Source organism: Benincasa hispida, chromosome 1, assembly GCF_027475165.1.
Source record: "Benincasa hispida cultivar pf3 chromosome 1, pf3_genome.v1.1, whole genome shotgun sequence".
Lineage (NCBI taxonomy): Eukaryota > Viridiplantae > Streptophyta > Magnoliopsida > Cucurbitales > Cucurbitaceae > Benincasa > Benincasa hispida.
In genome coordinates this window covers 86,915,551-86,926,179 of record NC_143478.1, presented here as the reverse complement: position 1 = coordinate 86,926,179, position 10,629 = coordinate 86,915,551, and positions in this window count along the sequence as shown.

The following is a 10,629-nucleotide window of genomic DNA, read 5'->3' as shown; positions in this document are numbered from 1 at the left end:
TCAGGATAGAGATTTAGTGTAAAAATCCTCGGTCAGCAAGGAATTGCTACCAGACTCTCTACCTTTAATTTCCATTATCATTTTGTACTCAATTCAGTTATAAGAATGGAACGTCTTCCTCTATATTTGTTCACTCTCTGTAATTCACGCATGAGTAGCTAAAACAGTTGAATGGGTTGAGAAGCATTTAGCTAGCACAACCAGAGAATCTTCATTCTTTGTGATTATCTTGTTTATGTATGCTTCATTCATCTATTAGAGATACTCAGAAGGGTAGTCTAAGGACAGGATCTAGACTTGGGAAGGTCAGGTCAGAATCTAGGTTTGGAAGAACCAGATTAGAACACATAAACGAGAGATAGGCACTTAGGAATGAGTACTATTTGTTATTAACGCATCGCGTGCATCTTAGCAATAAGATATGATTGTATGCGGTCACCTTGCTTTCATGCATTTTGCATCAACGCATAGGACAAGAGAAGAGACTTAGGATAAGCTCTATGGACATTTTGCATTCAACACATGCGTCCTAGACTTAAGAGCATCGCATTTACATTAGGAAATGACTTGTTGTACATGGTTGTAACATGATCGCAAAGTTTAACGCATTCCCAAGTAACGCTAGCTAAAGATATTCTCAACCCGTTCATCACATACTCATTACATCTATCAATGCAACTCTCTTTCTCAAATCCGCTGCCTTTATTTACTCTTTTTTTTTTATCAACGCAACAACACACCCACACTTTATTTATTAACTTGGTTACACAAAGTTTTCATAAACATTATCAACGCAACTAGTTTCACAAGTCCCTGTGTTCGACCCTAGACTTACTAGGAAACCCAGAGGAATTTATACTTGAATTCCGCTGGGGAAACTTAAGTGCACAACGCAATCCGTCAACGCATATCATCCATATTTCCACTTCATAAAATTCAAGCATCAGATACTCGGAGAAGATTGCCATCATGCACCTCTAAAACGTGCTCGGCGCATTGCATAATCCAAACGACATGCAGTGAAAAGCAAACATTCCGTATGGGCAGGTGAATGTGGTCTTTTCTTAGTCTTCAGGTGCGATCATTATCTGTTGTAGCCCTCATACCCATCAAGAAAGCAGAAGTAGTCATTTCCTGCTAGTCGGTCTAGCATTTGATCAATAAAAGGTAAAGGGAAATGGTCTTTCTTTTTCGCCGCATTAAGCTTCCGGTAGTCCATGCAAATCTGCCAACCAGTGACAGTCCTCATGCGTATTAATTCGTTGTTTGCGTTCAGGACTATCGTCATTCCTCCCTTCTTGGGCACGTATTGCACGGGGTTAACCCACATGCTGCCGGCGATTGGGTATATGATGCCTACGTCTAACCATTTAATGATCTCCTTTTTTACAACCTCCTTCATCGTAGGGTTTAGTTTGCGTTGAGGTTCGATAGACCCTTTCTGGTTTTCTTCGAGACAAATTTTGTGCATGCAGTATGTTGGGCTAATTCCTCTTATGTCTGTGATGGCTGGAAAATGGAGTAAATAAATATGCATTCACTATTCGTTCTCCATGCGTCACTGGTCATACGTTGGACTAAGGGATATGCAATATGCATTGATGACCATGCGTTGCTGCCATAAGTTTTCTTGCTCTCTCGCCAAGTATAACGAGATCGCAAGTTTCTCGGGTAATCCGAGGTCGAACTCAGGGATTTGTAGCTAAATGTTATGAAGTAAAGTGTTTGCAGTGAAGAATAAAAGAATTTGAAGGTTATGGGCTATGCGCTACTCCTACTCCTAACTAACAAATTAAGCAGTGGAATATGACTGTGAGAGATAGAGACACGGCAACTGTTAACGCGTAATAAAATGCATGGAAAAAATAGATAGAATGGCGGGGATGACTTCACTGCATCCCTAAGCTTGATCGCAAGGGTAACCCCAACCAATGCAAGCTATGCGATTATACTACACACACTTGACAAAGATGCATGCGATGTATATGCGATAGTGTTGAGAGGCCTTATGTCTAAGTCTCTATTCCTACTCACGTGCTCCCACACATAAACAAGATGACCGCATATCACTGTATCCTACTCCTGGACGCATGCGATGTGACCGCATACTTTCATATCCTATCAATATGGTGCATATGTTATGTAATAGCAAAAAGAGCTTATCTCTATGCCTCTATTCTTGCCTATGCAATCCAATTTGACTCTCTCAAGCCTGCATTTGGTTTTTAGACTACTCTCTCAATTATGCCTAAATGATGAATGATGCGCTCATAAGACAAGGTAATCACATAAACTGAAGGAACACGAGACATACGCAGCGGAAAAAGGACCTAATTACACTCTAATTGCTTTTAATTAAAAGGAAATTAGCATGCAATTAAAGGAAAATACGGTGAAATTACATCCTTATTAATGATGCATGCGTTAATGGACTCAATTCATGCAATACTATTTCTAGATATGCATTATTAATGGATGCTCTTGTAGTATGTTGTGCATTGTCACAAGTTTCCTTGCATTGGAACCAAGTATAATTCCACCGCAAGTTTCTCGGTGTGATCCAAGGTCAAACACAGGGACTGTTTGAGGTTATTGCATTATGTTTATGATACATGTGACCAGGTTTTTCAATTTAATAAAACTATTTGTGTACAAGAATATAAAGTTGCAATAAAGATAAGGAAAGCAGTAAAAATGCGATAATAAAATGAAATGCAGTAAACCTAAGCTAAGATGGTACAAGATACAGGCGGCATGATACAAAATACTGAGGGCAAGGCTGGCTATGAAGATTATACGCAGATCATGTAATGCGATAGCAAGTCTTATGTAAGAAGCAGAAAGAGAAAGATAACTAATATAAACATCGCAAGTTCCTTAATTGCGTTAAAGTCATAAGTACAATCCCCTTTTTCCCTTAGCCTACACCTTTCAGTGATCAGCCGTGTTCCCACATGTCTGTGGTGAAACAGAGATGAACGTATGAACGCAAGGTTGCTTCCATTCCTGGAAGTACTACTTGCTCTAGTTAATGCATTCTTCTGACCTTCTCTCAATAGATCGAATGACATCTTCACTTCTGCTCTCACAGGTGAAGATGTCGTCTAGCATGCCTTAACTAAACGCAATTATCTCTCTAACACAGATTAAGTATTCGTTTAATTCATATTGACTACCTGGGGAGTAAGAACACTTCATGAAGAAAATGATAAACGGAGGAACGGAAATAGACAGAGAAGTGGTAATGAAAACAATCGAGACATTCAATGTATCTATCTAGCATCTGATACATGGTGTGTGAATGAAGAGATAAAGGAGATGAGATACAATGATGAAGAGAGATAGAAACAAATACAAACAAGTGCCAACGTCTCGGCATCGATTTGGATGGAGATTTGCTTGCCGGAATGGATGGATCGTGTGGAAGGATGAGCTTCCCTCTCAGGCTTGCTCAACCGGTAGCAAGGATCTGAGTATAGAGCTTCGCGGCAGGGATCTGGCAGATGAACACTGAGACTTACCTCTCGGCCTTGTCTTTTCTTCTTCCCAGATTTCTTCAGTTTAACACTCAGCTCAGCCTTTTTCTCAATATAATAGCAGCAATTAGCCCCGTATCAAGTATCCTTTTTTCCTGTGAATTCTATGGGGTATTTATAGGTGAAGATCTTTGACTTTGGCCCTGTGGTCTCCACTTGTTGTTATGGAAATTCTGAAGATAGAGGGATATTAGTCCTTCTGTTATGCAATCAGACTGTCAAATCTACACAACCGTTAGGCGTACACGTGGCACAATCCTCCACATTTGCGTTGCTTAGCTGCATCTTTCAATTGAGTGTTCACATGCGGTGTTGTTTTATTTACCGCATGCGGTTGAAAGTCAGCTCTGGATCGACTGTCGCATTGCACCAACATTGCTTAATCGTCTTTTCATTGTTGATTGACGAGCGCAATGTGTTAGAGATGTGTTGGTCAGTTTGTCTTGAGCCTTAATCGCAAGCGGTGACTTGGTTTCCTACAAAATAGAGTAGAAATCTCCTCTTCTTCCATCTCAATGATGTTAGTGGGTGTAATTATGATAATTCAAAATTATTGTATTTCTAAGCTAATTTTCATACAATTGGCGCATATATATTCTCTTTTGGCCTCAATATCTAGATAAGGCAGTATAAATATCTTGTATTTCTACAAGTTATCACACACCCAAATTTAGATATATGCTTGTCCTCAAGCATATCTTCTACTAAGGCAATAAAGCTCAATTCCTATCCTATATTTCTACATCAATTGGTTGCTCTGAATGTTACACTTAGGCACATTTCTTAACATCGCAATTTCTTCTTATCCTTGCTAATTCTTAACAAGCCCAACTTTATTCTTCTATATAACAAAATTCTGCTCAAAGATGCTTTTTTAGTTTTTTTTTTTCTTCGACATAGAATGTTTATCTCTTATTGTCAAAACACTTGATATATCTACATACAATGGTCAAAACTTTTGCGTCATTTACTAGAGACAGTTGGTCATGGTTACACTCTTCATTTTGGCCTGTCCCCACGAGTGTCATGCGAACATCCAACTACGGTTGTGTGCCAATCTCAACTTTAACTCATGATATTCAGAGGAGTTGTCTCTTGCATTTATATGTTTTTTTTATACTGCGTTGATCTTGGAAACCCACCTTCGTTTTGGCTTGTTCCTACGGATATCATACAAACATCCAACTACAAGCAGACTCCTTTCACAACTAGACTCTTATCAGGTTGGGAACATTTTTTTTTCCTTGTGCTGACATTGGAGTTTTGCATAAAAAGTTTTTTTTTTTTCAAACCAGAAAATGAACGCATATTCTTGATCTTATCTGCTCAGACCTTCCCCACCCCCAAATTTAAAGATGAGTAAGGTCTTCATTGCATTGTTTGGATAGACTAGACAAAACACTTAGAAGAAAAATTCCCAAAAAGAAGGTTTGAGCAGAACTTTGAAAGATAAAGAGGTAAAGTACTGCTAAACTAAGAATTAACTAAGTGTTAGTCAGAATTTACAAAGTATGGTAAATGTTTCTAAGTATAAACATATATTACAGCATAGCAACGCAATGAAGAACACAAAAGTAAAAGATTCAGAACATTGCAAATATTGATAAAGGATGATAAGGAGAAAGGCACCAGCAAAAAGTGGAATGAACATGTACTCATTGTATTGAATATTAACAAAGTATACAAATAATTAAAAATTAACGCAATATAAAATTGTGTGCCTGTACAAGAATCAAAGAATTGATTAACTCATAAATTTGATTCAGATGGGTGCTCGCTAAAAAGTAGCACCGCGCTCCTAATAACACAAAAACATTTTGCTGAAGACGAGCAACAATGCATGCACCCCCGCAACACACCCCTTAACTAACACATTTCTGGAGGATACCTCAACATAGTGCATTTAACTAAGGATGGGCAAAGAACACATACGCACGCAACACACCCCTCAACGCAATGTATTTGGGTGTAATGGACGCAAAGTGTCTCTTGTTAACTCACAATGTACCCATCATCACATTTCATATCAGTATTTATTGTTCATCTCAATTCATCTGAAAGGACTTTGCAGTGTTTAATGATTCATCCAATCATTCACAAAAATTTACGAACGGTGCTACTAAATCTAAGGAATAGAAATGCATACAAAAGTATATTGAAAGGAAACACAGTAAGCATTAAAGACTAATTCTAATGAGCAGTAAATAGAGGAATTTAGAAGGCGATAAAAGAAAATTGGAGAGAAAGTATGTAAACATAGATAGGGATGTTGATTGTCAGATGTTTCAGAATTACCGCAATCGCTTCCCCCGCAAGCGATTTAATCCTGCTTGCCCAAGTCAATGGTGTCCATGCGTCGTTTGAAGTCACCTCCATAGTAAGGCTTAATCCGCTGACCATTGACTTTAAATGTGTTGTTCCCATCTAAAGTAGTTAGTTTTACTGCGCCGTGAGGAAAGATTGTCTTGATTTGGAATGGCCCAGACCAGCGGGACTTCAACTTTCCTGGGAACAATTGCAAACGAGCCTTAAATAATAATACCTGTTAACCTTCGGTGAATGTTCGGTCGTTTATGCGGTCGTCATGCCGCTTCTTGGTTTTCTCCTTATAGATCTTGGCATTTTCGTAGGCGTCCCGCTACCATTCGATCAGCTTATTCAATTGCAGCTTCCGGACTTTCCCCGCACTTGCTAAATCAAACTTCAGCTTTTTACATGCCACATTGCCTTATGTTACAACTTGAGCGGCAGATGACAAGCTTTTCAAAGACGAAGGCATACGGGGACATGCCAATTGGTGTCTTATAGGCAGTCCTGTATGCCCACAATGCTTCATCAAGCTTGGGTGACCAATCCTTCCTGCAAGTACTGACTACCTTCTCTAAGATCGTTTTGATCTCTCTGATAGAAATTTCCGCCTGCCCATTAGTTTGTGGGTGATACGCAGTCGCAACTCGATGGCTGACGTTGAATTTAGTCAATAGGTTGGCAATTATGCGGTTGATAAAGTGGGAACCCTCATCGCTGATTAAAGCCCATGGCATCTCATATCGAGCAAAAATGTTCTTCTTTAGAAACTTCGCCACTGTGGCCGCATCATTCTTGGCTCATGCGATGGCCTCAACCCATTTTGATATATAGTCAACTGCGACTAGAATATAATGATGATCTTCTATGGTGGAAACGGGCCCATGAAGTCAATTCCCCAAACATCAAATAATTCAACCTCTAAGATTGACATCAGTGGCATTTCATTTCTTTTAGACATATTCCTCATTCTCTAACATCTGTCGCATTGCATAACATGGGCATGGGCATCCTTAAACAATGTTGGCTAGAAGTAGCCACACCGCAGGACCTTTCCTGCGGTCTACTGCCCCCCAAAATGTCCTCCATATGGGGACTCATGACAAAGCTCTAAAATGTGCTTGACTTCGCGTTCAGGAATGCATCGACGTAATATATGATCAGGTCCGAGTCGATATAGGAATAGATCATCCTAGAAATAAAATTTGGCATCATGTCTTAGCTTTTTCTTCTGCTGGTAAGTACAGTCATCTAGTATTTGACCGTAAACGATGAAGTTTACTATGTCCGCATACCAGGGAACATTAATGTCTACTGCCATCAGTAGCTCATCGGGGAATCTTTCCTCAATATCTTTCTATGTCCCTTGAACCTCGCAATTCTCCAATCTTGATAAATGATATGCGACCTGGTTCTTGGTGCCCTTCCGGTCTTTGATCTCTAGGTCAAACTCTTGCAGTAACAATACCCACCGTAAAAGCCTTGGTTTTGCATCCTTATTTTTCATCAAGTACTTGATCGTAGAATGATCCGTATACACCACAACGTTTGTTCCGATTAAGTATTGTCGAAATTTATCCAGTGTAAATACCACTACGAGCATTTCCTTCTCTGTGGTTGTATAGTTTTCCTGCGCATCATTCAATGTCTTACTTGCATAATAAATAGGATGCAATACCTTGTCCTTGCACTGACTCAAAACTGCATACACAGCATATCCGCTAGCATCGCACATCAACGCAAATGGGTGCGTCTAATCTGGCGCAATCAAAATAGGTGCAAAGATGAGCGCATCTTTCAATGTGTTGAATGCTTTGGTGCATGCGTCATCAAAATTGTATTCTCGGTCAACCTCCAGTAGTGCACTTAGGGGCCTTGCGATCTGGGAGAAGTTACGAATAAATCTTCTATAAAACCTAGCGTGTCCCAGAAAGCTCCTAAGTGTTTTTACGTTCACTGGTGGGGGTAACTTGGAAATTGCGTCAATCTTTGCTTGATCAACTTCCAATCCGGCCTTAGAGATTTTGTGACCCAGAACTAATCCTTCATCCACCATAAAGTGGCATTTTTCCCAGTTTAAAATAAGATTTGTTGCCACGCATCTGTTCAAGACTTTTTCAAGGTTAGATAGACAGGAGTCATAATTATTGCCGAAAACTGAGAAATCATCCATGAATACCTCGACTGACTCCTCCATGTAATCTGAGAATATTGCCATCATGCATCATTGAAAAGTTCCTGGAGCATTGCAGAGTCCAAATGGCATGCGTCGAAATGCAAATGTACCAAATGGGCATGTGAAGGTTGTCTTGTCTTGGTCATCCGGTGAAATTGCTATCTGGTTATACCCTGAATAGCCATCAAGAAAACAGAAGAATTCATTCCCCGCAAGTCTGTCTAACATTTGATCAATGAATGGGAGTGGGAAATGGTTCTTTTTAGTGTCCAAATTCAGCTTGTGATAATCCATACAAATTTTCCACCCCATAGTTGTTCTTGTGGAAATTAATTCATTCTTGTCATTAGTGATGACTGTCATCCCTACTTTCTTTGGAACACACTACATTGGGCTTACCCAGCTGCTATCAGATATCGGGTAGATGACACCTGTGTCTAGCCACTTCACTATTTCCTTCTTCACGACCTCCCTCATGGCAGGGTTCAAGCAGCATTGCCTTTCTACTGATCTAGTCTTTCCTTCTTCCAGACGGATCTTGTGTATACAATATGAAGGACTGATTCCTCGAATGTCTGCCAAGGTCCATCCTAATGCCTTTGCGTTACTCTTTAGGATCTGTATGAGTGCATCTTCTTTTTCCTTACTTAGCGATGCGGAAATGATAACCGGTAATATGTCGTTACTTCCTAAGTAAGCATACTTAAGGTGCACAGGTAACGTCTTTAACTCCAGCACAGGTGGATCTTCCAGAGATGGCTTAATGTGTTGTGATGTCCTTTAGATAACTTGAGCGGTTCAAAATTTGATTCAATATGAATTGCGACACAGTCTTCCTCCAACATTGCGCCGATTTCCAATTCTTCTTCCTCCAGCTCCTTCAGGGGTTCGTGCCAAGGCTCTTCTCGCAGTTGCTCAATGTATTGGCAATTTTCCACATCACTTGGGTATTTCAGCACATTGAATACGTTGAATTTTACTTCCTGATTGTCGACCCTGATGGTTAATTCTCCTTTTTGCATATCGATCAGTGCTCGCCCTATCGCGAGAAATGGGCGAACTAAAATGATACGGATTTCTCTATCCGCTTCGTAATTCAATATGACAAAGTCTGCCGAAAAGATAAACTTGTCCACTTGCACGAGAACATCCTCTATCTTTCCCTCAGGAAGCTTTATCGATCTATTGGCCAACTATATTGTGATAGTGGTTGGTCTTGCGTTGTCGATATCTAGCTTCTTAAAAATTGACAGGGGCATTAGATTTATGCTTGTCCCTAAATCACACAATGCGTTCCCGACCGTTTTCCCTTCTATCGTGCAGGGCAATGTGAAACTCACAGGATCCTTCATTTTAGTGGGGAGATTGTTTTGGAACAGCGCGCTACATTCATATGTTAACGCAACTATTTCATTTCCCCCGATCTTTCTTTTATTTGCAAGAATATCCTTGAGAAATTTTAGTGCTTCTATCAAGGGAATGTTAATGTGTAGCTGCCGGAGAACGTCCAGAAACCTCTGAAATTGTTTGCTATCATCCTTCTTCTTCAGCCTGAATGAGAAAGGTGGAAGATCCCGCCATATTTCCTGTTCACTTGGCTGCTTGCTGAGGTCTGGTGCTTGCTACGCTTCATTAGCTGGAGTTTGCATTGATTTAGCATTCATGTCTTGAGAAGCTTCATCTTTTGTAGATGAACTTACTTTTGAACTGGTATTTTTCCAATATTAACTGACTGGTCATCATCAACAGTCAAATCGATTGGTGTTGTTGTTGCATCTGGTACTAATGACATAGGGGCTATTGTTTTGCCACTCCTCAATGTCACTGCATGACATTGTTCTTTTCCTCGTGGCCCCTGTGCTTTTGAACTGCTATGCTTTATACCAGGTGTTTTCTTCTTTAATTCCCTCATAAGCTGATCTATTTTCTCTTCTAATTCTTTAAGGGTGTTAGCTTGCGATTGTCTCATTGCCTCGCTCTTTTCAATATAATGTTTTAACGATGTCTCCAGAGACGAGGTGCTGCAAGAGGTATCATACAGGAACGGTTGGTCACAGGGTGGTATACCTTGGGCATTACTTGGGCTGCAGTCCGGATGAAGACCGGAGGGTTGCCTTGATCCCCTTGATGACTATACTCATAGAAACTATGGCTCTTCTGATTGTAATTCCCATCCCAACCTATAGTTGGGTGATCCCACCAACCAGGGTTGTAGATGTTGCCAAATGATTCATCATAGACGGCATACACGGATTGTTAATTCCATGGGCAGAACTCTACTGGATGTCCCTCTCCACATTGGACACAATTCTTGGGGCCACGCGAGTCAACGTATTAACTTACGCTAATTCTTGAGAGAGAGTTCTCTGTTGGTTAGTCGTTGTCTGGAGAATTGAGGTCATTGTGGTCATCTGATCAACCAGTGCGCTCATTGTATTGGTTGACATATCGGCACTTTCTACTCTTTCTTGCTCCAGACCTCTTACCTCAAGTCCAGTATCAATCCACTCATCAGAATGCTGCGAGATGTGATCCAATATGTTCTTTGCCTCCGTATATGACTTGTTCATCAATCCTCCTTCTGCAGAGGCATCGACAACTGCTTGTGTT